This window comes from Loxodonta africana, chromosome 16 (assembly GCF_030014295.1).
Source record: "Loxodonta africana isolate mLoxAfr1 chromosome 16, mLoxAfr1.hap2, whole genome shotgun sequence".
NCBI lineage: Eukaryota > Metazoa > Chordata > Mammalia > Proboscidea > Elephantidae > Loxodonta > Loxodonta africana.
Window position 1 is genome coordinate 60,585,713 of NC_087357.1, and position 26,315 is coordinate 60,612,027.

The 26,315-nt window shown below is 41.3% G+C and overlaps 1 long non-coding RNA gene across 2 annotated transcripts in view; it reads right to left on the reverse strand.

Annotated features, from left to right (window-relative positions):
* Window positions 1-1,211: 1,211 nt before the first annotated feature.
* LOC111750318 (uncharacterized) overlaps window positions 1,212-26,315 on the reverse strand; it is a 107,055-nt gene continuing 81,951 nt past the window's right edge. Inside the window, exons 7-8 of one of the 2 annotated variants that reach the window (XR_010318103.1) lie at window positions 9,772-9,974; window positions 1,212-2,349 (exon numbers count right to left, since the gene is read on the reverse strand). This is a non-coding gene — a long non-coding RNA (uncharacterized LOC111750318). Of the gene's footprint in view, window positions 2,350-6,434; window positions 9,975-26,315 lie in introns of those variants that run through there. The other variant, XR_002785478.2, reaches the window with a different exon arrangement.

The following is a 26,315-nucleotide window of genomic DNA, read 5'->3' on the forward strand; positions in this document are numbered from 1 at the left end:
ACCTATTTATATCTATTACTACTTAACCAGGAAGCCTCGAATAGGCTGACAAAGTAAAAAATGGGCCCAACATTCTAAAAGCATCAACTTGGAAACCAGAAGACAGGTTTCATCTGCTTCTAATGTCAGTTCCTTTGGGGCATTAAAAAAAAAAATTGCTATCAAGTTGATTCCAACTCATAGTGACTTTGTATGCTATAGAATAGAACTGCTCCATAGGATTTTCTTGGCTGTAATCTTTACAGAAGGAGATTGCCAGGCTTTTCTTCCGTGGCTCCACTGGGTAGGTTCAAACCACAAAGCTTTAGATTAGTAGTTGAGCACAAACCATTTGCACCACCCAGGGACCTTCCTTTGGCATGTAAAATTCCCATAATAGCTATAGATGCTACAATTTCTCAGCAACTTAGATGAAAATTATAGGGTTGTAACAGTCAGGGTATAGCCAAGAAAATAAACCATACTAGGTATTTTAACAGAGAGAATAGAATATAGGGATTTTGCTAAATAGATGACTGAGACTGAAAAAGCTAAATGAGAACAGTGAGCTAACACACAGGCAATAACTGCAGGAAGTCGCCCACTACCCCTAAAAAGAACAGAGAAAAGAGATTGGGTTATCAGAACCTGGTGGTTAAGAGCTCGGCTGCTAAACAAAAGGTTGGCAGTTTGAATTCACCAGGAGCTCCTTGGAAATCCTATGGGGTAATTCTACTCTGTCCTACAGAGTCACTGTGAGTCGGATCCACTGGACGGCAACAGCTTTAGTTTTTGGTTATGGGGAAGCTTGATGGAGGGGTCCCATGGAGCTGGAGCTCAGACTTCCCTGGAGGGGGTACTATCTAGCTAGCGCTACTCTCTGAAGTGGTACATTGAGCCTGGCTCTGGAAGTGCTGGAAGAAGCTAAACTGGAACTAACCTACTCGAACCAGCTGCTGCTGCTGAATGAGGGGTCACTGATGAAGTGATGCTGGCATGAATGACCAAATAGGAAGGCACAAGTGCCCTCTCCCCTCCTGTTGCCTTCCTGACCCCTACTGGAAGAGCTTAAGAGGAAGCAAGCTAAAAAAGGAGGAATATCGTTTGCAAGAGTCCCAGCATCACAAAGACAGTACAGTAGAGTAGATTTGGAGCTGAGAACCAATAGCTTAATAACTGGCATGAGTACTTTTACATAGCACAAGATTAGAGAAATGTCCAGTTGTTCAATTTATTTTCTTAACAAGCAACCACCAAATATAAAAACTGTTAGATAGTGGAGCACAGGCTAGAAATATTAAGTTACTCTCCTTCAAGTCTTCAAGAAAAGAAACAAATGGACTTTGGGGAGTGAAAGTCCTTATGATAGATAGTTAAATCAGTTATGAACAGAGATTGAGGTGAACACAACCAAAGGTGACACCCAATGATTTATGGCCTTGTATTATCCCCTCCTGTCTTAGTTATCTAGTGCTGCTACAACAGAAATACCACAAGTGGATGGCTTTAACAAAGAGAAATTTATTTTCTCACAGTTTAGTATGCTTGAAGTCTAAATTCAGGGCGCTGGCCCCAGGGAAAGGCTTTCTCTCTCTGTCGGCTCTGGAAAAAGGTCCTTGTGATGCATGAGTCTTCCCTTGGTCTGGGATCAAATCAGCGCAGGAACCTCAGGTCCAAAGGATGCTCTCTGCTCCCAGCACTGCTTTCTTGGTGGTATGAAGTCCCCACTCTCTGCTTCCTTCACTTTCCTTTTATCTCTCGTAAGATAAAAGGTGATGCAGTCCACACTCCAGGGAAACTCCTTTTACACTGGATCAGGGTTGTGACCTTAGCAAGGGTGTTACAATGCCACCCTAATACTCTTTAACATAAACTTACAATCACAAAATGGAGGACAACCACACAATACTGGGAATCATAGCCTAACCAAGTTGACACATATTTGTCACAGTTTAATCCATGACACCTCCCCTTGAGTGTGGAGGGACCTGTGGTTTACGTTTAACCAATGGAATTTGGCAAAGGTGATGAAATGTCCCTCCCATGATTATATCTGGACTCTGTCTTAGCCGACTGGAGTAAAAGAGACTCTGGCTGGCCTTGAAGGAGCAAATATACATGTTGTGAACCGCTGGTGGCTTCTAGGACATGACATGAGGGTAACTTCCAGCAAATAGCCAGTATAAAGCTAGGGTCCTCAGTCATACAACCGCAAGGAAATGAATTCTTCTAACAACCTGGATGAGCTTGGAAGTGGGTCCTTCTCCAATTGAGCCTCAGATGAGACCCCAGCCATGGCCAACATCTTGAGTGCAGCTTTCTGAAACCTTGAGCAGAAGACCCTGCTAGGCTGCTTCTGACTGGTGGACACTGTGAAATAATAAATGTGCATTGTTTTAAGCCACTAAATTTATAGTAATTAGTTACACAGAAATAGAAAACGAATATAGGGATGACCCTTATTCCTCTATTTTCCATCTACATTTGACATTAACCTAATGTATACTGTCTCTAGCCTGAGCCAGGTGTTTCCAGTCTTCAAGAAGCCAGTTTAGTAGAGAAAACAGACAAGTAACCAGACTATTCTAGCCCAGCGTCATGTGTTCTCTACGGAGGTGCACCTGGTGGGGGGAGGGCTGCTACAGGAGCTTGGAGGAGGTCGGCCTGACCAGAACAGGGTCATGGGGAAGCCTTCAAAGGAGGAGTTCTTAATTAAAGGGAGATTAAAACTAGGGAAGGGGGTTTTAGGCAGAGGCCCACAACAATTAGATTGTTCTTGATTGCTAATCAATTTTCTCCAACTTCATTACATGCAGCAGAAAGCAGAAATGGCTCTTCCTTAAATTGTTTTCCTTCAACTGGGTTTACACTCATATTATGGCATTCAATTGAAAATCCAAAATCCAGAAGAGTCAAAAAATGTGTGCTTGAACTTGAATATGCCTCCTGATAGAGATTAGATTAGCGATTGTTTGTCTTAATAACCGGCACTTCCCCTTGAAACTGTGCCCAAAACAACTTTAAAAAGCTCCGATTTCACGAAACGTGTCACTTCCTCTCCACTCACAGCCCCCTTTTTCCTTCCTTCCCTTGGGTCTCACTTTTTTTTTAAAACGTAATGCTTTAGTGTTTGAAATAGTACCTCTTTTTGGCAGGCTGATATAATATGGCCCCATTTTTTCTGGGGAGGATATAGCAATTCAGAGAGTTTTGATCTCAACCAAGGTCACAGAGCGGGTTGGGAACAACAGAGCTGAGATTCAGTTGGTTGCCCCAGGAGCCTCACGATGAGCTCCAGAGCAGTTTTCTGGTCGACTTCTGAACTTGGATCGGCCTCCCAATCCCACCCACGCCCAGCCCTCTCAGCACCTCCTCCCTTCCCATAACTTCATGGAGCCAGTTATTCGGAGTCTGCATCCATGACCAGCTCAGCCAGGTCCCTTGGCTTACTTTGGCATTATCAAGCTACTCAGGGAAGAACCACGATGATTTGAGGCAGAACCATGGTGGGAAAAGTCCCCCCAGTTCAATTTGGACTTGATACCACTGAACAAAGAAGTACAGGTCGGAGCAAACAAAAAGGCCAAAAAAAAAAGATGACCACAGCTGAGCCTCAGCAATGCCAGAGTGACCAACTCAAGAATTTCCTGAATGTTTGGACAAGGACCTAAGTCCCCCTTTCCACTCCTGTCTCTCACATCAGGCCCGGAAAGATCTACTGATCAACCTCTTCTCTGTCTCAAGTCATCCTGGAAGCTGTTTGGGGAGGAACTCTTGTCTTTTGTTAGTTCTCTGAAGCGCCAAGTACTCCTTCTACAGCGGTGGTATAATTAGCAACATAAACACACTGCGGGCTACCATCTAGTGTAAGGTGGGCTATTAACTTTTCAGAGGGCGTAAAGAGCTACCACTCTATTTTAAATAAAACTAATGCCAAGGAACCCACATTTAAAGTTCTAAAACAGCAGCTACTCACCCACTACCACCCACAGATCTAGTAATTTTTTTTTTTTTTCAGCTTGGCCTATTATGTATTTAGAATCAGAACAGATTTCTATTTGGGCAATGCAGTCATTCCAGCTGACATCTCAAAACCTTCAAAAGTACAGTCTCCTCCCTCTTAAAAAAATACCACCCAGAAACTGTAACTGTGATCTTCGTAGTTGTGGGTAGACTTGTCCAAATTCCAAGAAGGTACATGGACTGACCAGAATCACCTGCCTCTCCCTACCTCACCGTGACTGTGCTCAGACCAGCAAGACCTCAGCTGGAGGGGTGGCAAACCAAGGCACAGATTCCTTACTGGACAGTGAGGGCTCATTTCTGCTGGAGCCTGGGCCACTTCGGTAGCCATTGGCATGGCCCCGGAACCCCGAATCATGACGACACCTGGTCCAGTTTACCTTTTACTTTCCTAAGAGGAAATCTTGGAGTGGGGTGAGGTGGTGGTGGTGGTGGTGGTGAGGTAAAGGGGTGGAGGGAGAAGGAAATAGAGCCTCTCTTTAAAAATATAAAATAAATTTAAAAATTAGATGAAAAAAAAAAAAAAGCAGCCACTAAGTGAAAAGTTTCCTTAACAAACGTCTTTGCTGTGTGTCAGTTAGTGAGTCTGTGCTTGCTGTAGTTTTTCTGCCGCCTCAGAGCCAAATCTTCAGCCTCCCACACAGATCTGTGAAATCAATTGTCTTCCCCAAACATGTGGTAACCACTGAGACGTGAAATTAATAAAACTGCTCCAAAAGATGATTTCTAAAGATGACATTTCTACTCTAGTTTTAAGTTTTCTTTCCTGCGGCCGAGCAGGCGCCCAAAGTGGGAGCAGGAACAGTTTGGTGAGGATGATTTGGGCTGGGTTCCCCCCCTCCCCACCCCACAGTTTTAGTTTAACTTAGGTTTTTGGGTTTTTTGTTTTTTTTTTTTTGCAGGGAGGGGGTAGTGGAGTTAAGTGGAGGAATGGGTTTAAAAAAAAAGGCAAGTATGAAATGGTCAAGTCTTGACTGTCGTTCCTGACAAACTTGCATGTCAAAGCCAAGGGGGAATTGAGGCCTCTACTCAACCCCCCTACAAATCCCCTCCATTTGTTTCTCCCATCACCCCTGCCTCAGTTGAAGGCTACCACTGAGGGCAGTGTGGCCGACATACCGCACCTGCCACCGAATGAAGTTCCTCAGGAGAAGGCCCAGCTCAGCCCCAGCCCTAACAATGCCAGAAGGACAAGCAGAGGCCATCTGTCTCCATTATGAAGACAGTGTTTTCCTCCCATATTATTCTGTCTGTCATGTCCTCCTTGGACTCCAAAGGCAACGCTGTCTCATACATCATCATCATTTTCTCCCCACAAAAATGAACAGCCCTGAGGAGGGGTCCTTCTTGCCCACAGTCACGCCCCGGATGGCCAAGGGCCTTCCCGTCTTGACAGATGCAATGCTCAGCTGCCAGGGAGACATTTGCATTCCAATTAGGCCCAGAGCTTTGAAGAGTAGGGGAGGAGGGCACTAACAGCCAGTTTGTAAATCAGAAGATAAACTTTTCCCACAATCTCTGAGGCCAGGACTGGGCTCCTAGGATGCTAAGGAAAACCCTAAAACCTAGAGCTTAGTCTTGGCAAAGCAAAGGTAAGTTGTCACTGAAAATTGAGATATTATTAATGGCGGTTACATTTAATTAAGCATCAGGTGTACTGTTTAATTCCCACAACATCTCATTTTACAGTTGAAAATGAATCTCATGAGAAGTCTCAAAGGGAATGTCACCAACATGGGGTGAAGAAGCCCCATACCTTCCTATGGTTTTGAGAGGGGAAGCGTATGGGACAGCGGTAGGTGTGGGTTCAGTGCTTTTTCAGCACCAGTTTGTGGAGTCATGGTTTGGAGCAAAGAACACAGGGGACTGACCATCAACCAATGGACTGCAGGACTCCAGTTTCTGGGCCTGCAGGTAGGGTGGGGTAACCTGTCCTTTCAGTCTTTCTTAGCTTGAAGGAGTTAACTACTGTTGTCTTGTGGTTTTTGTTGTGTGTTGTTGAGACAATTCCAGCCCTGTATGACAGAGTAGAACTGCCTCACAAGGCTTCTTAGGTTGGACTCTTTACTTGAACAAATCAGCAGGTCTTTTCTCCTGAAAAGCCGCAGGCGCAGGGTGGGTTCAAATCTCCTACCTTTCAGTTAATAGCCAAGCACTTAACCATTGCTCCACCAGTGCTCCTTACTATCGTTCTGGAATTCAACTAGGTAATCCTGCAGCATGAAATCTGACCCATTTGCTAAGGGAAGGGTTTTATCATGCCTAGAAGTAAGACAGCAGCAAACAGAAACTCCCAAAAATTTAGCATAGTTACCGAAGACCCTGTTGATTTCCTAACTACCGATCAGTGACTCCCCCTTCTCTCTGTTAATAGAATCCTGATTTTTCTCAGCTAACCCTTCTCCTCACAATCTAGTATTTCACTACATCCATCATGGTAACCCCCATTCTCTTGCCAGTGATTGGCTAAAGAGTGGACAAGTGACACACTTCGGACCAATCAGCTGTGTGGGAACATCTGCTTGGGCATTTCTGGGAAATGGTCACTGATTTAAAAAGAGAGAGAGAGAGAACGATGATCTTTCTCTTTCCATTGAAAATTGTCATCTCAGGATGTGATGCCCGGAACTGCAGCAGCCATGTTTTGACCTCAGACTATCTCCCCTGTGGACCAATCCAACCATCCTGAGAAGGGCAGGCTAGAAAGATAAAAAGAACCTGAGTCCTTAAAGTCATTGTTGAGTCACCAAATTAACCAACCCTGGAGCTGTCCTACCTTGAACTTACTATGTAAGATAATATATTTTCTTTATATATCAGCAGAGTTCAGTGCAATAAATACTGATTAAATTAAATAAAATAATCCATACAAAGCACCTTCAACAGTGCCTGCACATAGGGAACTTTAGCTATTATTACATTCTTCATAATGTGTGTAAATCTCCCAACTCGGTGTCTTCCAACTGCCCTTCAAGTAAAGACTATTAACGAAGACAACCGGCTTATGTAAAGCATTTCAGGCCTTCCAAGAGTTCTCAAAAATGTTCAACCTCAAAACACATTAGTTGAACCATGGCAACAGTCTGCGTAGAATCTACACAAAGCAAAGAAGTCAGAGATTTGAGCTTAGACTACCACCTTATCTTACCGGACTACAAAAATCATAAAAACCCGCAATAAAGAACAAAGTTTAGAGATTTACTGTCAATTTCCTGGCCTTGTTTATTAATTGAATCAAAACAGAAAGCAGTGTCTCTCTTCTAAGTTGTAATCTGTACCCTTTAGGGAGAAAAAAAAGCAATCATATTCCCACCCAACACGTGGATGTTATATAATAAACGCACCATTATAGATTCTTTGAAAAGGGTGTGATTTATAGTTAGATCCTGGCAGCTGCTTTGAAGCCATACAATTTTTCACTTAGGCTAATTAGAGGATTCTTAATTAGCAAAATTTCCAACCAATAGAGTAGACAATGAAGATTTTTCACAACCACTGTCATATTTAGTTCCCTTTTTCTCATTTGAAGAAAACAAACTAGAAAGATATTATTTACAAAACCCTCTGCCCCTAAAGCTCATAACAGGAGACTGTCAAGGGAGAGCTGAGAGATGTGGACTCTGTCTCATCCTCGACACTGATGGCTCTGGGGTCTGGAGCGAGTCTTTTTCTTTCTGGTAGCAATTTTCTCATCTATGAAATGGAGAGGCTGAATTAGATCAGGGTTTCTCAGCCTTGACATTGGGCCTGTTAATTTTTTGTTTTGTGGGGCCATCCTATGCATTGTAGAATGCTTGGCAGCATCTCTGACCTCTATCCACCTGATGCCACTAGCACGTCCTCTGCCCGCAGTTGTGACCGTCAAAAATGTCTGGGGGCATTGTCAAATGTTCCCTGGCGGGGGGGTGAAATCACCCCCTACTCCCCACTCCAGTTGAGATCAGAAGTCACCAATGCCTACTAAGACCAAGCTGTTAAAATGAAAGAAGTAGACCAGAAGTACTGGTAGACCAGTAGACCAGGTGAAAAAGCATGCATCCTATCAAAAAGGAAAATGCTTTTCATCTTCAGTGGGCACTCACCATCTGACAGTTATTCAAGAGAGGGCATGAATTCCATGATTATAGGAAATGTTGACTTAAAAAAATTTTTGCCAACTTGTTCATTGTAATGGTTACAAAGGTGGGTTCTGGATTTAGATTGCCTAGGCTCCAATCCCAGTTCTACTTCTTACGAACTTCAATATGGGGCAAGTTCTTTATATATATATATATATATACACACACATATGAATTTATTTATTTGGTTGTTATTGAGAATATACACAGCAAAACAAACACTAGTTCAGTGGTTTCTGCATGCGTCACTTAGTGACACTGATTGCATTCTTCAAGTTGTGTAACCGTTTTCACACTTCTTTTCTGAGTTGTTCCTCCCCCAATAACATAAATTCACTGCCTCCTAAAGTTCCTATCTAATCTTTCAAGTTGCTATTGTCAATTTGATCTCATATAGATAGTTCTTAAAAGAGCATAATGCTCAAGGCAGACCTCTTTTACTAGTTAACCTATTGTTTGGTTTTAAGAAGGCTTCAGGGGATATTTTTGCTTTAAGGTTTAAGGATTATCTCAGGGCAATAGTTTCAGGGTTCATCCAGCCTTCATGGATCCAGGAAGTCTGGAGTCCACAAGAATTTGAAATTTTGTTCTGCGTTTTTCCCCTTTTGATCCGGATTTTTCTATGGAATCTGTGATCAAAATGTTCAGTAACGGTAGCTGGGCACCACCCAGTTCTTCTGGTCTCATGGCAAAGGAGGCAGTTCTTCTTGGAGGCAATAAGCCACACATTCCATATCCTGCTCCTATTCTTGACTCTCGTTTCTCTGTTCTTCCAGGCCAATAGAGACCAATTGTTTTGCCTTAGATGGCCACTTGCAAGCATTCAAGACCCTAGGCATTACACGTTTAACTAGGAGGTAGAACAGAGGTACTAAACATGTTATTAGGCCAATTAACTGGGATGCTCCATGAAACCATGACCCTAAACCTCCAAACCAAGAAACCAAATCCCGTGGGGTTTTTGGTTGTACATAATCAGCCTCAGCAGTTACTCCTTTTTTTTTTTTTTTTTGTCATTGCTGTAAATATATCTATCACAAAACTTTTGCCAATTCAATTTTATTACAGGTGTACAACTTATCAACAGCAATTACAATAGTCAGCTGTGCAATCCTACCCTTAATCAATGTGGTATTTCCATCACCGTTAACCCCCATTCTCCCCCTTTCTCCTGCTCCTGGTAACCACTAATAAACATTATTCTTTATGCATTTGTCTTTCCTTGTCTTTTTCTATAAGTGAGGTCGTACAATATTTGTCTCTTATGATTGGCTTATTTCACTCAGCATAATATCTTCCAGCTCCATCCATATTATAGCATGTATCAAGACTTTATTTCTCCTACTGGCTCAGTAGTATTCCAACGTACGTATGTACCATATTTTGTTGATCCATTCATCTATTGATGGCCATTTAGGTTGTTCCCACCTTTTGGCTATTGTGAATAGTGATGCAATGAACTTAGTGTACAAGTCTCTGACTCTCCGCTTTCAAGTCTTTTGGAAATATACTTAGGAGTGGGATTGCTGCATCATGTGGTGGTTCTATTTTTAGTTTTTTGAGGAACTGACACACTGTTTTCCACAAGGGCTGTACTGTTTTACATCCCTAACAGCAATGGGTGAGGGTTCCAATTTCCCTACATACTCACCAACATTTGTTGTTTCCTGTTTTTTCTATCTTAGCCATCCTAGTGGTGTCTCATTGTGGCTTTGATTTGCATCTCTGATGGCTAATGAGGCTGAGCACCTTTTCATGTGTTTGGTGGCCATTTGAATATCCTCTTTGGTGAAATGTCTATTCAAATTCTTTGTTGGGCAAGTTCTTTAACATTCCATGACTTGGTTTTCTCATCTGAAGAATAAAGACAATAATAATACCTAATAGGATTATTGACAGGGTTAAATGAGATAACACATGTAAAGAGTTTAGGATAATGCATACAGTAAATTTTTAACAAATAATAGCTATTTTTATTCCTAAGATAAAAAACATTGTAAACCAAACTAAACATATCTATAGGTCAGATTCAGCCTAAAGGCTGCAGGTTTACAACTCGGGATTAAAGTATTTCAAGGGTTTGTTCAGGTTCCCTGGGGTTGTTTGAGTCTATTTTACGAAATCAAGAGCACGGAATTATCCTCCGATTAATTCTGTATAATCTAGTTCAGAAGACAGAGCTCTGCCGAGAGCAAAAATCAGATAGTCAGAAAAGAACTTTAGTCAAAGGCCAAAATATGTGGGTTTTTTTTTGTTGTTGTTGTTAGGAAGAAAAAATGGTGCACCATCCACTTCCCTTTTAAAAAAAGATTTGTTTTTTGTTTCTCTTTTTTAAAAAGTACACAAGAAAAGAAGAGCATCAACTTTGTTACTTGTCGTCTTCAACAATATCCTCTTAACAGCTGCTGTGACAATGCAATGAGTTACTGTTTACTTTCTAGCTAAAATAAATTGACAATTATAAGTTGGTATCATTAGCCCAATTGCTTTTCAGTGAGATGGCTGATAGAGGCAAGAATGGATTGGCTTCTCCAACCTCATCCTCCCACTGGAAAACAACATATCCACTCCTGATCAATACTTTGATCTGAGTTACTTATAATGCTGTCAGACATGTGTGTCTGCTTCATTCCAGGGTGGAGAAATGAGATAGTTTTGCAAAATTTAGGTTGGACTTTAAATTGTCCTGGGTGAGTTGTTATTCTGATCTAGAGCCACATAACCAAATCAACAGCATAGAAGATTTCCAGAAACTAAAGAGCCAGCCTGAGTAAGGGCCCGTAGGCTTTATTAAAACCATGTCATGGAGGCATGGAAGTATAATGAGGACAAGGTAGTCTATATATATAAATTATATTTCAGAAATGATTTGGGGAATATTTCTTAAATGTTTTAAAATAAAAGATCATACCATTTGACCCATAACTCCACTTCCAGGAATCTGTCCTAAGGAAATATTGAGAAGCTGGGGCCAAAATATATGCATAGAGATGTTCTATGCAATGTTACGTTGGTATGAATCTAAACGACCAATATTAGAAGTTCATAAAATAAATAAAGTCCTGTGACGGACTATTACGCAGCCAACTATAGTGTTTCAAAGAGTATTTCGGTATGTGGGAACATACTTAATGTGTAATGCTATACAAAAAAGGTAAGATAAAAAACTGGATATGAAACATGCCAATTGTGTATGTGTGTATGAAAATATTGCACATCAAAACATAAACCCTGGTTATTTTAGGGGAGGATATATTTTTTTTTATTTCCATCTTCATTTCCATCTCTTTGCTTTCTAAATCCTTCACACTGACCATCAGGGTTGCCTCAGGTTGTACCCTGAGGAAGGACATCAAGCCCATGGGGCACTCCAAGTCAGGTACCCAGGTATTACGTCTATCCAGAGAAGGTGCCTTTTTAAATTCATACAGTGGCACTATATGGGACACTGGTGTCCCGTTGTATTCTTATAATCAGAAGAAAAAAAAGTAATAAAAAAAACCATCTACAACTTTGGTGGATGAGAGTTTACGTGCGGACCCGAAGTTTATACAATTTAGGGGTCCTCGTTATGAAAGAGAATACAAAATTTTAATTATAATATTAGTTAGAGACATGGATTTTAATTAGAATAAGAAAAGAAATCCCAACAAATTCCTGGTGGATCAGAGATTCTCAAATTACCTTTCTCTTTTCATAATTTATCAGAAATGCTTTCTGATTGCAGCCTGGTTCTTCTCCACACCAGGACACTCTATAACTCCTAACAACACTCAGCACTCTTGGAGCTCCTTTTGAGTGAGGCACTCTGGAGCTTAAGCTTCATTAGTGCCACAACAAATCTGGCTCTGATATTGGGAAGAGAAAAAACTGCCTAAACTTGGAGCCAAGAGCTACAAGAAAGAATGAAGAACTCCAAAAACAGAAAATATGCTAGTAAATCAAACAATTTCTTTTTTAATTCCATATATGTGTGTGTATAGATTTCTTTAAAATCCTCTTAACCACTTAAAGTAAAAATAATAATAATGCATTATCGTGTTTATAACATAAACTCATGCGGAACCTGTACATAGACCAAGAGGCAGTCATTCAAACAGAACAAAGGAATACTGCATGGTTTAAAATCAGGAAATGTGTGCATCAGGGTTGTATCCTTTCACCATACTTATTCGATCTGTGTGCTGAGCAAGTAATCCAAGAAGCTGGACTCTATGAAGAAGAATGCAACATCAGGATTGAAGGAAGACTCATTAACAACCCGCGATATGCAGATGACACAACCCTGCTTGCTGAAAGTGAAGAGGACTTAAAGGACTTACTGATGAACATTAAAGTTCACGGCCTTCAGTACGGATTGCACCTCAACATAAAGAAAACAAAAATCCTCACAACGGGACCAATAAGCAACATCATGATTAACAGAGAAATGATTGAAGTTGTCAAGGATTTCATTTTACTTGGATCCATGATCAGCTTCCGCGGAAGCAGCAGCCAAGAAATCAAATGACGTATCGCATTGGGCAACTCTTCTGCAAAAGACCTCTTTAAAGCGTTCAAAAACAAAGATGTCCCTCTGAGGACTAAGGTGTGCCTGACTCAAACAGTGGTGTTTTCAATCGCCTCATATGCATGTGAAAGCTGAGCAATAAATAAGGAAGACCAAAGAAGAACGGATGCCTTCAAATTATGGGGTTAGTGAAGAATGTTGAATATACCATGGACTGCCAGAAGAATGAACCGATCTATCTTGGAAGAAGTACAGCCAGAATGCTCCTTAGAAGCAAGGCTGGTGAGATTTGGACATGTAATCAGGAGGGACCAGTCCCTGGAGAAGGACATAATGCTTGGTAAAGTAGCGGTCAGCAAAAAAGAGGGAGACTCTCAATGAGATGGATTGACACAGTGGCTGCAACAATGGGCTCAAGTGTAACAACTATTGCTAGGGTGGCGCAGGACCAGGCAGTGTTTCATTCTGTTGTACACAGGGCTACTGTGAGTTAGAACCAGCTCAGGCCACCTGACAACATAGCACAGGTAGAAGTAAAATAAATGACAACAAGAGCACATAGAGCGAAAGGGTAGTAATTGGACATACACTATTACAAGAAGAGAAAAAAGGAAGGAAAGTGATGTTTGAAGAAATTATGGCTGAGAACCTTCCAGAAACAAAGAAGAACATGCATCTTCAGATTGAAAGAGTGTCATCACCACACCCATCAAGTGTCCAACAGAAATTTTTTTAACTCAGCACTAACACAGATCAAAGTGAAAACTTGGAACCTCAAGAATACATAAAATATACTAAATATTTCCCAAGAAAAGACAGATTACCTGTAAAAGAACAAATTTAGACTAACATCAGATTTCTCATTAGCAACACTAGAAACAACGGAGCAGTGAACATACATTACCTGCCGAACTACTTTTTAAGGGAGAAAGTCAAATGAAAACATCTTCAGACATTCAGCGCTCAAGAGGTTTAGCAGCCACAGATGATCTCCTAAAGATATACTGCAGAATATACTCCAGATATGGTGTAAATGAAAATCGAAGAAAGGAGAGGGATGTAAGAAATACCAGTAAGCTAAGAATACAGTGAAATGAATTGTTAATTCTAAATAAATATTTATTCAAAAGAGCTGTTTTGGATTATGTGAATATTTAAAGTGGAGGAAAAGCGAAAAGAAGTAAAGGTTCTTGTTTTGGTCTCTAGAGAAGAATATAAATTGATTATTAAAATATATGTTAATATGTATATAAAAAACACTGGACTCTAAAAAAATATTTAACCAATTGAGAATAGAAATGGAGTATGTAACTTTGAAACCACCAGAAGAGAAAATGGAAGAAAGATTATTTGGTAATTTTGCACGTTTGTAAAAGCATAGAAAATGATCTCGAAAGATAATACCAAACTTGTCTGTGTGTGTATACGTGTGTATGCCTAGCGGGTGTCTGTATGTATATCTGGTTGTGTCTCTTTATGTACCAAAAAAAAAAAAAAACCAAACCCAGTACCCTTGAGTCGATTTCAACTCATAGTGACCCTGTAGGACAGAGTAGAACTGCCCCATAGAGTTTCCAAGGAGTGCCTGATGGATTCAAACTGCCGACCCTTTGGTTAGCAGCCATAGCACTTAACCACTACTCCACCAGGGTTTCCTCTATATGTATGTCTGTGTAAATAGCTGGTGTATGTTCGTATACAAATACTGTTGTATACTATTTTTCTTCACAAAAGGTAGGCTCATACGACACTGTTTTGGTAAGCTGCCATTTCCATGCCGTAAATACTATAGTCAACCTAACCTGTAAAACAACACTGAGGAACACGAAGCCAGGAAGTTCCATCCCTCTGGGACCCACAGCTCCCTGCGAATGGTCTTGGGAAAATAGTAGAAGGAGAAAGTTGCACTAACCCAGGGCTGAAATATCACTAGTTCCTGCCTCTCACAGGGAGCATAAACTCTAGTGCAAGGAAAACAAAAAGGCTCATTTCAAATCTCAACCCACTGGGTAGTATAATCCAGTGGTTCAGCACATTCATTCCAGAGAGCAAATGCTCAGGTTGAAGTACTAACTCCATCACTTTCTAGCTGTGTGACCTTGGGCAAGCGACTTGCTCTTTCTGCGCCTCTGTTTCCTCATCTGTAAAATGGGGGATAATAATGGCACCAACCTAATAGGGGCTTGGTGAGGTTTAAATGAGTTAGCATATGTAGATCACTAGAGTAGAGCCTGGCGTACAAAGAGCTTTCAATAATGATGTCTAGGACTTTGACGGGAGGAAGGGTGGATGGAGATGTGAATGGAATAGGACTGGTCAGGTGCTGATGTTTGTCGTGGTTCAGTGATGGGCACATGGGGTTCTATTTTTAGAGTATGTTCAAATTCTCCAAAATAAAATGCATTTTTAAATGCATTCTATAAGTACTATTATGAGGGGAGACGCAAAGGGAATTCAATACATAAGCAGTTTCACTGAGGTCACAACTTTGTCACAGTGAGGGAGACAAGGTGTCAATACATAAAACAATGATGTAAATGTCATCTATTCTTCCTATGTAGTGTGATCTTAGCGGTGTTACCAAAATGTTCACCACCCTGTGGGTTCCCTGGGTTGGACAAACCACTAACATGCTGGGCTGCTAATGAAAAGTTTGGAGGTTCTAGTCCACCAAGAGGTGGCTTGGGAGAAAGGCATGGTGATCTACTTCTGAAAAATCAGCAACTGAAAACCCAGTGGAGCACAGTTCTAATCCAACAGGCATGGGGTTGCCAGAAGTTGGAGTTGACTCCATGGTAACTTGTTTGGGGGGTTTGTTTTGTTCTTTTACCCTCATATCTCTCCTTCACCCCCTAAAATTTCTCTCACAGACAACCTCATGGATGCCTGAAATATTTTCAGTAAAACATCAGTTTTTCGGCTTAAGTTGATACAACCTAGTTAAAACAGGGATGGAGGAAGTAGGAGGGAGCAGAGCTAAATAGTTAAAGCAAAGCTGCTATCAGTTGTCCTTAGAAGACACACGTAGATGTTGGGCCTCTTATGAGACTAGATTTTGTTGGGAAGAAAAGGGACAGAGCATGAAGAGGCAAAAGGAAGGCGGGGCAGCAAAAAGAAAGGGAGACCTAGAATGGGCAAGCAGACCTCTCTGTCTTGTGTCAGACCTTGTGATAGCCCTGCAGGAAATTGCTGAGGAAAAGAGGGAAAGGCTACTCAAAGAGTGGTCCATGAACCAGCACCATCGCCATCACATGGGAGTTTGTCACAAATGCAGGACCTCAGCCCCATTCCAGATGGACTGAAACAGAATCTACATTTTAACAAGGTCTGTAGGTAATTCTCATGCATATAAGTGTGTAAGAATTTCACCACCTAACCCAGGACCTAGACATGAATGCACTTAGTAAACGTCTGTGTAGATGGACATCCAAGGCATCCAGTATAGGCTGGGTAGAAAAATAGTCCAAGTTTTGCTTTTCTTCAGTCACTGCATTCGTTCTGCTTTCGCAGTTTGTGTAGTAAAGTCTAAGGCTGTTTTTCTTTGGTTTTCAATGCTGACTGTAAGTTAGAATCGCCTAGGGTGTTATTAAAAACACAGATGCTCACGTCTCATTTCCAGAGATTCTGATTCAATTGGTCTGGGGTGGGGCCTGGTCAAAGGTGGTGGCAGCTGATTTTTTATTTTTTTGTAAGAACTTCTGTACCAAGTGATAGGACTCCTCGTGAGGATCCAGGGATCAGCCACTGAATGCACTCCCACTAAGACAAAGGCAGTGAATGCCGTGTAGGAAGTGAATATTTAGCTCCAAGTTATATTCTCTTTTTTCTCACAGAATACATGAACTCAGAGCTGGTTAGTGTGAGTGGTTGGAGGAAGGGTGTCTGTGATGGGTTTTACACTGTTTGACCTTCTCCAAGTAGATTAACCTGTTGCCTGAGTCATGACCGCAATGGGAATATGTTTCCACTAGCCCCTTTCTTCTTCTACCTTTTCATACATAGACACGGGTCAAAAATTGCCATGTAGATCTTGGGAAGCCTCAACTTCTAGTGGGTCTCGTTTCTTTGACTTCCTTGAGTTCAAGAGGGTTAAGCAGAGAAAAGCTATCAATCATTCTTGAAGCTGTACCTTAGGTGGCTGTTCCTGAACCAATCATTAATGTGCAGATTTTAGCCAGCCGCTTTCTGGTTGGGAATTCCCTACTTCTGGACCACCCTGCCAGCAAGTAGGTGCCCTTTAGCATAACTGATCCAGCTGAATCTCTTAGCATGAACCACCTTGAAAATTTTATAGCATCAGTCACTTCATTTGTTACTGGGTAGGTAGGCAGATAGGAAAGTAGTTAGGTGGATGATAGACAGATAGAAGGTCAGTAGGTGGTAGGTAGGTAGGTAGGTAGGTAGGTAGATAGGTAGATTAGACAGACAGACAGACAGATAGACAGGTAGATAGAAGGTCAGCAGGTGGTAGGTAGGCAGGTAGATAGGTAGATTAGATAGATAGATAGCTGCCATCACTTCGACTTCAACTCATGACGACCTTATGTGCAACAGAATGAAAAGTTGTTTGGTCCTGCATCATCCTCAAAATCGCCAGCATGTTCAAGTACATCACTGTGGCTATTGGTCCAATTCATCTCACTGAGGGCTTCCCTCACCATCACTGTCCCTCTACGTCACCAAACAGGATGTCCTTCTCTAGAGATTGATCCTTCCTCATGGTACGTAAAAAGCAAGCCAGTTGGACAATGTTGTGTTGTGATTCATAAAGTTTTCATTGGCTAATTTTCAGAAATAAATCACCAGGCATTTCTTCCTAGTCTGTCTTAGTTTGGAAGGTCCTCTGAAACCTCTCCACGATGGGTGACTCTGCTGGTATTTAAAATATCCGTGGCATAGCTTCTAGCAAAATGCAAGCTACCACACTATGCAAACTGACAGTGAGGTGGTGGTCTCTCTCTTTAACTTGTCTTAGTTAAAATTATGGGTTTTTTTTTTTTTTTAGTTAAAATTATGTCCATTGTAAGATAAGGAGAATAGGAAGGTGAAATTTCAGCCATGGCCTATCTCTGCACTGTTTTCTTATTAAAAACTTTTAGCAAAAAGCTCAAATGTCTACACAATAATTCAGAATTCATCAAGGCAATTCAGACATCTCAATCCCCTTTCCTTTGTCTTACTGCTGCTCATCCAGGGAAAAGAGAAACGGGACAAATGAATGATGAGTGAATAGTCAAAGCTAAATCCAATTTAGGAAGAGGGAAATTCATACATGAAAGGCAGAACTTGGGATAAAGGAACGTGTATAGGTGAAATTAGCTCTCACTCCCAGAAGCTTTGATCAGTGTGAGCACTCAAAAACTTCTAAGGACATGAAATGCCTGCACTGGGTGGCATCACGCAGGGGAGAGAAGTGATTAAACTCCAGTCTTCCTGTCAGAGATGTTCCAGTGTCTCCTAACTTGTGATACTTCTATGGCGTTTTCACAAGAGAGCAGGCTGTCACTGTTTGGGAAGAGGAAGCACCCTCGTGCTAACTCCTCCTCCATTTGATGCCTGTAGAACTTGGCCATTAAAATCTGCCTTGGGCTAAAACTCAGCAGGCAAGCTTTCAGTCCAAGAACAGCTTTGACAAAATGTTAGTAAAATTAGAACCAGATTGGCATTGAGGGATTTGAGTTGGAGAAAAGTTTATCTATTTAAATAGACCTGTGGGGCTGGTCAAACTTTCACTGTGCAATGCTGCATAGCAGTAATTCTTGGCCTGTTGGCATTTCGTTCACAACTTACTGCCGTCCTGGGTCTACGAATCACATTGGTGATTGTGAGTTTTCTTCAGCATTAAGGCATTTAAAAGGGTTGGAACTGACTCGACAGCAACAGGTTTGGTTTTTGGTTTTATGCTTGGGTTTTCCCACCCATCTGCCAGTTCCTCATACTGGGGTGGCTGTGATGTTGGAAGCTATGCCACTGGTATTTCAGATATCAGCAGGGTCACCCATGATGGACAGGTTACAGGGGAGCTTCCAAACTAAGACAGGCCAGAAAGAAAGTCCTGGTAATCTACTTCCAAAGAGTAGCCAGTGAAAACACTATGAATATTGTCCTACATAGTGCTAGAAGATGAGACCCTAAGTTGGGAGGCACTCAATGGCAATTAACAATAACATTTAGGTTAACTTCTCAAGCTTCACTATTGCCCTGTACCAACTGGCTAAGGAGGTAAAAACTTTAAAAAGAAAATAAAGGGCAAAATGATTTCACGTGGTTTAAAAAAAAAAAAGTGAGGCATTTGGTTGAGTTTGGTTTTAAATGATAAAATAATTGCATTGCTTGAAGATACAACTAAATTGCTTTCATTTCAAAACTTAGTTTTGTAATATTTAACCTCTCCATAAGATTCTTGGCACTTTATGCGATGAAAATCGGCTTACTTCTAAAGGAAAGTGGCACATATACCCCTAAGCCTATTATAAGAAACGTTGTGCTCACTGAACTTCATTCAAAATGTGGAGAAAAGAGCAGAGACTCTCAAAATATGCCATCAGTCCATTTTATTCCTTTGCTATTCTCCTTCCACATATCCACACCACACAGGCAAACTGTAAGTAGCAGTTCTGTCCCTTACCATTTATTAGGAGCTGTAGCTCATAGTGATGAAATCTCTCCATCATTTTGAGTTCTGCCCTATGCAACCAACACTTTGTCATCACCTTTCAGGGAAACACTGGAAACTTCTCTAACAACTTAGTCTTGTCTAAAAGGTATTAAATAGTGAAGCAACCACTTGACATACACAATAAGGATCCTACAGCTGACTATTTCAAATATGCCTTATAGATGCATTATGTCAGCAAAGACTGGAAGATTCCCACAAACATGTTTTGTTTCTGTCCTGTTCTCCTTGGCCTAGTTGTTCATTTCATAAAGGTCATAGAGAGACCATGTTCTAAGAATGTTATGCAAATTATCGAAAACTAGCGTGATGCTATTTTCACCCTGCCCACCCCCACTCTACTGATACCATACATATATATATGTATATGTGTGTATATATATATAAACCAAAGAATATAAGCTCTTTGGCTCCCACAGATGCCTTCAGCCTAGAACCAATGAACAAAATATATTTTCTCAATACTTGTCTTTTCATAATTGGAACTAGTCAAATGCTGTTTGATCCCTTTGGGATCAAATCAAGGTCATCATCATGGTCATCATAACATTAAAGGTTAAAAAAGAAAAAAGTTCAAAGCAGCTAATTCTAATGTCCTGGTGTCTCCATGTTTAACTTCTGCACTAACAGATTGATTTTATATATGTAGTTGCATTTTTTTTTTCCACTCTGTCTGATATCACAGATACAGGGAGCATACTTAATCTCTGACATGTCTTACAACACCAGAGCTGAAGAGCGAAGAAAGCCTTCCAGGACAATCTCTCCACACGGCACAGCCTCACTTTTGGGGTCAGCTCTTCTTGAAAGTGTGTACTAACTCCTAACAGAAAATCTCTTTTTAGGGCTTTCTGGTTTTGTCTCCAGGAGGCTCTTTTGCATGAATGCAGCCACGACTTTGGGTCAGGGTCAGAAAAATCCTCATTGTGAGCCTTTTGAGAATGTCTCACTTCTTGGGTATATTTTCAGAGCTGGCTGATTTTCCTGCTTGATCAAAAGCCCATCCGTTGGTTGAGTTTTCCGTCAAATTTGGATCAGAACCCTAAGATCTCATGTGCTCATTAGTCCCTGCCTAGGGCCCACAGTCAGATGACTTCCCACACAGCCAAATATGGAGAAAACAAAACAAAACTTACGAGGCCTACAGCAGGGGGAAGAAGAGGGATGTTCTATTTTGGGAGCAGCTTGAGTTATAGATCCTGTTCCCATGACACAGTAAGAACCACTCCCACGTCATGTGCATATTCGAATGAGGCTGAGTCAGGTGGTAATGCCATCAGTGTGCTCGGCTACTGGGCTGGACTATAATAACACGTTGACCCTAGTCTCAGGTTGCTTTCAATTTAGTTGAGGAAATAAGGCACAAACCCATTGCTATCAAGCTGATTCTGACTTATGGTGGCCCCGGGTGTTACAGTGTAAAACTACTCTAGAGGGTTTTCTTGGCTATGATCTTTATGGAAGTAGATGGTCAGGCCTTTCTTCCATGGCACTGTTGGGTGGGTTCGAACCACCAACCTTTAGGTTAGCAGGCAATCAAAAACTACTTGCATCTCCCAGGGAGTAGCAGATTGTTGGCAAACAGGTGCTAAGGTACATGTCTGACTCCTGGTTAACAAAATGCACCAAGTCTGCTTTTCAGTTCAAAATGGTCCATCATGCAGTAATCTATCATAAACACAGCATCCCCAGTAACAGCCTTTGCTCCCACTTTTCACTCAACAAGCCTAGTCATTGTTGATTTCTCATTGACCTCCTAGTCAATAAAATTCTATTACAAATTGACTGAATGATTTTTAAAAGATACTGACAGGACCCCAGATGTTACTATGAGCCACCAGAATACTATGACTTCTGGTTCTTTTGACCTAGAGATGGCTATTTCACTCAATAAACATATTATTGGAATCGAAACTTTAAAATGAAAAAGGGATTTACTGGTGTAACTGAGCAAAACCCACAAATCCAAGAAGTCATATGTCCACTATATCCCATGACATGGTGAAATGTCAGCCACAGGACACTCACCAAAAACGTTCTAATGTTCACTTGCATAATCAAAACAAACTATTGTTGTGCGCTTACTCTATGCCAGGTCCAAAGGATACGAAGATGAATGAAAACAAATGATGAAAAAATATACAAATGAACAACTCAGCATAACGCGATATGATAATTACTATTAGCAAAAGCATCCAGAAAGTGTTATATAAGCACTTATAGGAATGAGAAACTAATTCTCAGAGAAGGTCACATTTGGCATGGGTCTTGAAGAACTAATCGGAGCTGACAAGTAGAACTGGCCCATACAGTTTCCAAGCAGTGGCTGGTGGGTTTGAGCTGCTGACCTTTTGCTTAGCAGCCATAGATCTTAACCACTGCACCACCAAGGATCCAGTACGACATTTAGAAGTATGAAAATACACACTTCCAGAGGGAGACATGAGTGGTTTGGTGTCGCTGGAGAGGAGGCACTGGAGAGTGGTGGGAGTTGAGGTTAGGAAAAGATAGTTGCAGGATTATGAAGGGCCTTATATACCCTGCTACAGAACAAGGGAGGGAGCTACTAAATTCTTTTAGTAGGAGAGTGCTGTGATTAGTAAGTAAAGGACATATAGAAAAAGAAATTTGAGGTGGGAAAGAAGTCCAGTATTAAAATACCCAGGGCAAGAGATAATGAGGATCTGAACTATTTGTTTGTTTGTTTGTTCTCCACTTTGAAGGTAGCATTAAAGAATATACAAAATATAAAACGGCATAAAATAAATGTGGAGTCAAAGAAGAATGAAAAACCAGGGTTAAAACAGGAGGTAAAGCCACACATGAAGAGTTAAAATAAATGCTCTACATAAATGTTACCGATTGCTCACGAGAAGCACAACTCAGTCTTCTCGGTATTGACATGAGACAGAAACTTCTCCTGGGTGAAAGAAGGGGTATGTAAAGTCATAAATCACACCCTTGATTATCTCCTTTTAGCTAGCTCTCTGTAGATGTGGTTTGATATAGGGGTGGATTCAGACTGCAGGTGCCCTTCAAGCCATCCTCTCTGCATACTGCTTTTCTGGGATGAGCCCTTGATGAAAGCTGGATGGAGCAAAGCTAGAAAGAGCCTCAACCAACAAGGATCTGCAGCTGCTCTGTGCTGCCGATTGATCACAGGTCTTTCTGTCTCCAGAGATGACCAAGGTTGAAGATGGGACTGATGCTGTTGAAAAAGTTGAGGCTGGAACTTCATAAGGATGGTAACTTAAAGAGTAAACTTTTCTCCACTGGAAGTGAGCCAAGGGAGAATACATGTCAGGCAAGGTCCTCAACAAAGGCAGTTGCAATGAGGATAGACAAGAGAAGAGAGATGTTTGAGAAATATTTCCAAGGTACAATCAACAGGGCTGTTCACCAATTGGACATGGAGAATGTTGGAAAGAGAAAGCAAAGCTAACTATCTCTTCAAAAGTCCTTGCTTGAGCACTTGGATGAGTAGGGGTGATAGAAGGGGAAAAAAAGGAAAGAAAAGTAGGATTTCTGTAAAAGATGATTAAGTCCAGTTTGGGAAATATAACGTTCTAGAAATATAATGTTCTAGAAGCAGTTAAAACGTGAATCAAGTGAGAGGTCTGGACTGAAATTATAAATTTATAAATCACTGACCTGCTGGTAGCAGATAAAAATCTGGTAGTGAATAAAACAATCCAGGGAAAATCTGGAGAGTGAAAAAGAAGACAGGAGGAAAAGAGAGGAGAGAGGCTGAGGGGAGAGCACCAGATCAGACAATGGGAGAGTTAGCCAGATGTCAAGGAGTTGTGAAAAGAATCAGGAAAACCATTCAAAAGTCGAGAACTAGGAAAGTGTGGTATGCAGAAGCGCATACAGGAAAAGAAGGAAGAAATGGTCAATGACAGTTTCGGTGGAAGTACTCTAGAGACCAGCTCTAGTGACCTGATGCATGAATGGAAGGTGAAGGAGTGGAGAAAGTATGCATGGGCTACTCTGTAAGGAAGTTAAGAATGAGGATCAGACAGTAACATGAGGATGGGCCAAGGTCGAGTAAATATTTCTGGTTGACAGATGGATCAAAATAAGGCTACTCACAAAATCAGAACCAAACTTGTTGCCATCAAGTCTATTCCAACTCATAGTGACCCTAGAGACCCTATATCAACCCTATAGGACAGAGTAGAACTGCCCCATAGCATTTCCAAGGAGTGCCTGGTGGATTCAAAATGCTGACCTTTTGGTTAGCAGCCGAACTCTTTAACCACTACGCCACCAGAGTTTCCACTCACAAATAAGTCTGTGAAATTCCCTCTTAAACCCAATCGACTAACATGTTTATCTTCATGAGAAACTAGCTGTATGAGTTAAGGAAGCAACAAGCTACAAATTACAGAAAACCTAACTAATGCCCTGGCTTACAGAAATAGAGATTTACTTGCCTCACTTGACAAGAGTCCCAGACATTGGGTTGGGGCAGTGTTTCAGCATGGACACTTCCTGTCTCTCTGTTCTGCCGCCCTTACTGTGTTACTCTTTATTTTCATACTTATCACCTTATGGTTACAAGATATCTGCTGCAGCTTAGAGGCTGCCCATCTTGCTTTCCAGAAAGGAAAAAAGTAGGAAGGGCAAGAGTAAAAGGGAAATGACTACTAAGTCTGTCTCTTTTTCTCAGGAAAGAAAAAACTTTCTCAGAAACCTCACTCAGATTACTTCTGCTTATATTCTATTGGCCAGAATGGTGTCACATACCCAACAGTAGCTAGAACGTATTAGGCAAAAGGGAGTTACAGATAGTGGTTACCAGCAACCAACAATGTCTTTCACACTAGCGAACAATGAAAAAGTAGATGAACCGCCAAAAATAGGGGGAAAAAATATAAAATCTGCCTTAAAAAAAAAAAAAAAAAGACAGCTTTCATCTACCTTCTTGATGAATAAAGTTTCCAGAGACAGAGTTGAAGAAACTATGCTTTATGAAGACCATTGTCATTCCCTTGGCCCTAGTAGATAGAAGATTACCTTCCCAGCCCGTACCTTTAAATATTATGCCCTTAGACTATACCTCACACTGTTCTACTTGTGGCAAGCATCTGAAGACACCTCATCGCCACCACGCCCATTTCTTAAAAATCTGAGCTCCAGATTTACTTCCTGTCATTGTCTTAAACATTACTCCTGGCTTAACTCTTGATGATTCCAAGATTCAAATAGACAATCCTCCCAAGAAGCTGTCCTCTGAGTTCCTTGACCTTCTTCCTCCAATGATCTTGTTCTCCAACCTACCTCAGCTACTCTTTCCCAGGCAGATAGATACCGTCAAGTTGACTCCAACTCCTGGTGATCTATGTTCAACAAAACGAAACTTTGCCTGGTCCTGCATTATCCTCACTATCTCCAACATATTTGTTCGAGTCCATATTTGTGGCTATTGTGTCAATCCATCTCACCCAAGGGTCTGTCTTGCACTTGCTGACCCTCTGCTTTACTCAACATGGTGTTCTCCTTCAGCAATTGACCCCTCCTAATGAAGTGTCCAAAGCAAGCAAGTCAGACAATGTTCTATTGTGATCCATAAGGTTTTCACTGGCTAATTTTCAAAAGTAGATCACCAGGCCTTTCTTCCTAGTCTGTCTTAGTTAGGAAGCTCTGTTGAAACCTGTCCACCATGGGTGACCCTGCTGGTATTAGAAATACCAGTGGTACAGCTGCCAGTGCCACAGCAACACATAAGCCACCAGAGTACAACAAACTGACAGATGGGTGGTGGACCTTAGACCTAGTCCTTACCAATAGCCACATCGCATCCCTTCTACAATCTCTATCTTTAACCATACTATCCTCTGACCTCTACCTCATATCATTCCTATTGCCTCTCTCTGGTGCCCTAACTCTGACAATTGTTCCACTGCACAATCCCTTGGCTCTACCACCTTTTTACTGTCCACACCATCCTCATGGCCTCACTCCTTTACTCTCCCAGTTTAAATTCCATGGCTAATCACTTCTTCTCATGGGTCTACCTTCAGTTCTCTTGCTCTTTATTTTACTCATCTGGTAAAACCCAATCCTAGTTAAATCTAACTCCCACCTATTCTAGGACTGTACCTGGAGAGTTGAACGTGGCTGGAGAAAAAAACAACAACATAGAAATACCAGTGCTTGCTCACTAATCCCAAGTGAGCCCCGAATGCTGCCAGGCAATCCTACTGTATTTGCTACTCCAATCATTCTTCCACTTTCCTGACATCCTTTCCTCTCTTCTCAAACCTCCAATCTCCCTTACCACCAAGCATCCTCACTGTGATCTTTCTTTAGAAAATGGTAACAACTAGAAGAGAAATTCTACAAGCTTCACCACCACCTCTACCCTCAATACTCTGCCCATATATTCTTCTTCCTATCTCTATTTAGGTTCCTGTTTAAGGCCAACCCCTCTGCTCTTCCACTATATGCCACCCCCTCTTGCCTACTCAAACACATAGTTTGAACAATGACCTCCTCCTCACCTGAATCACCTGTTCCCTCTTTTCTAATTATTTCCATCAACATTCAAATATGCTGAAATATCTCCCATCTTACATATACACACATAACTTTTGATCCTCATTTCTATCTCCAGCTATCATTTAAATGTTCTGTTTCCCTTTATAGGAAAATTTCTCAAAGGCATTTCCTATTCCCACTATCTCTAATTCTTGTCTCCTTATTTTTTCCTGAGCCTATTCCAATAAGACTTTTATTTAAAACTATTTGGCCAAAACTTTCTTCTAGATCACCAATGATTTCTAAGTTTCTAAATCTGTGGTTAACTTTCAGGGCTCATCTCACTCGACCTATAGACAGCTTGTAACGGGTAATCATTCTACTCCTTGAAACACTTTCTTCCCTTGGCTTCAAGGACACCAAACTTCTGGGTTTCTTCCTAACTCACTGACTGCTCTGCCTCCTTAAGTGATTCTTTATCCTTCTCACAAGCCCTAAACATTGGATTGCCCAGATTACAGTCATC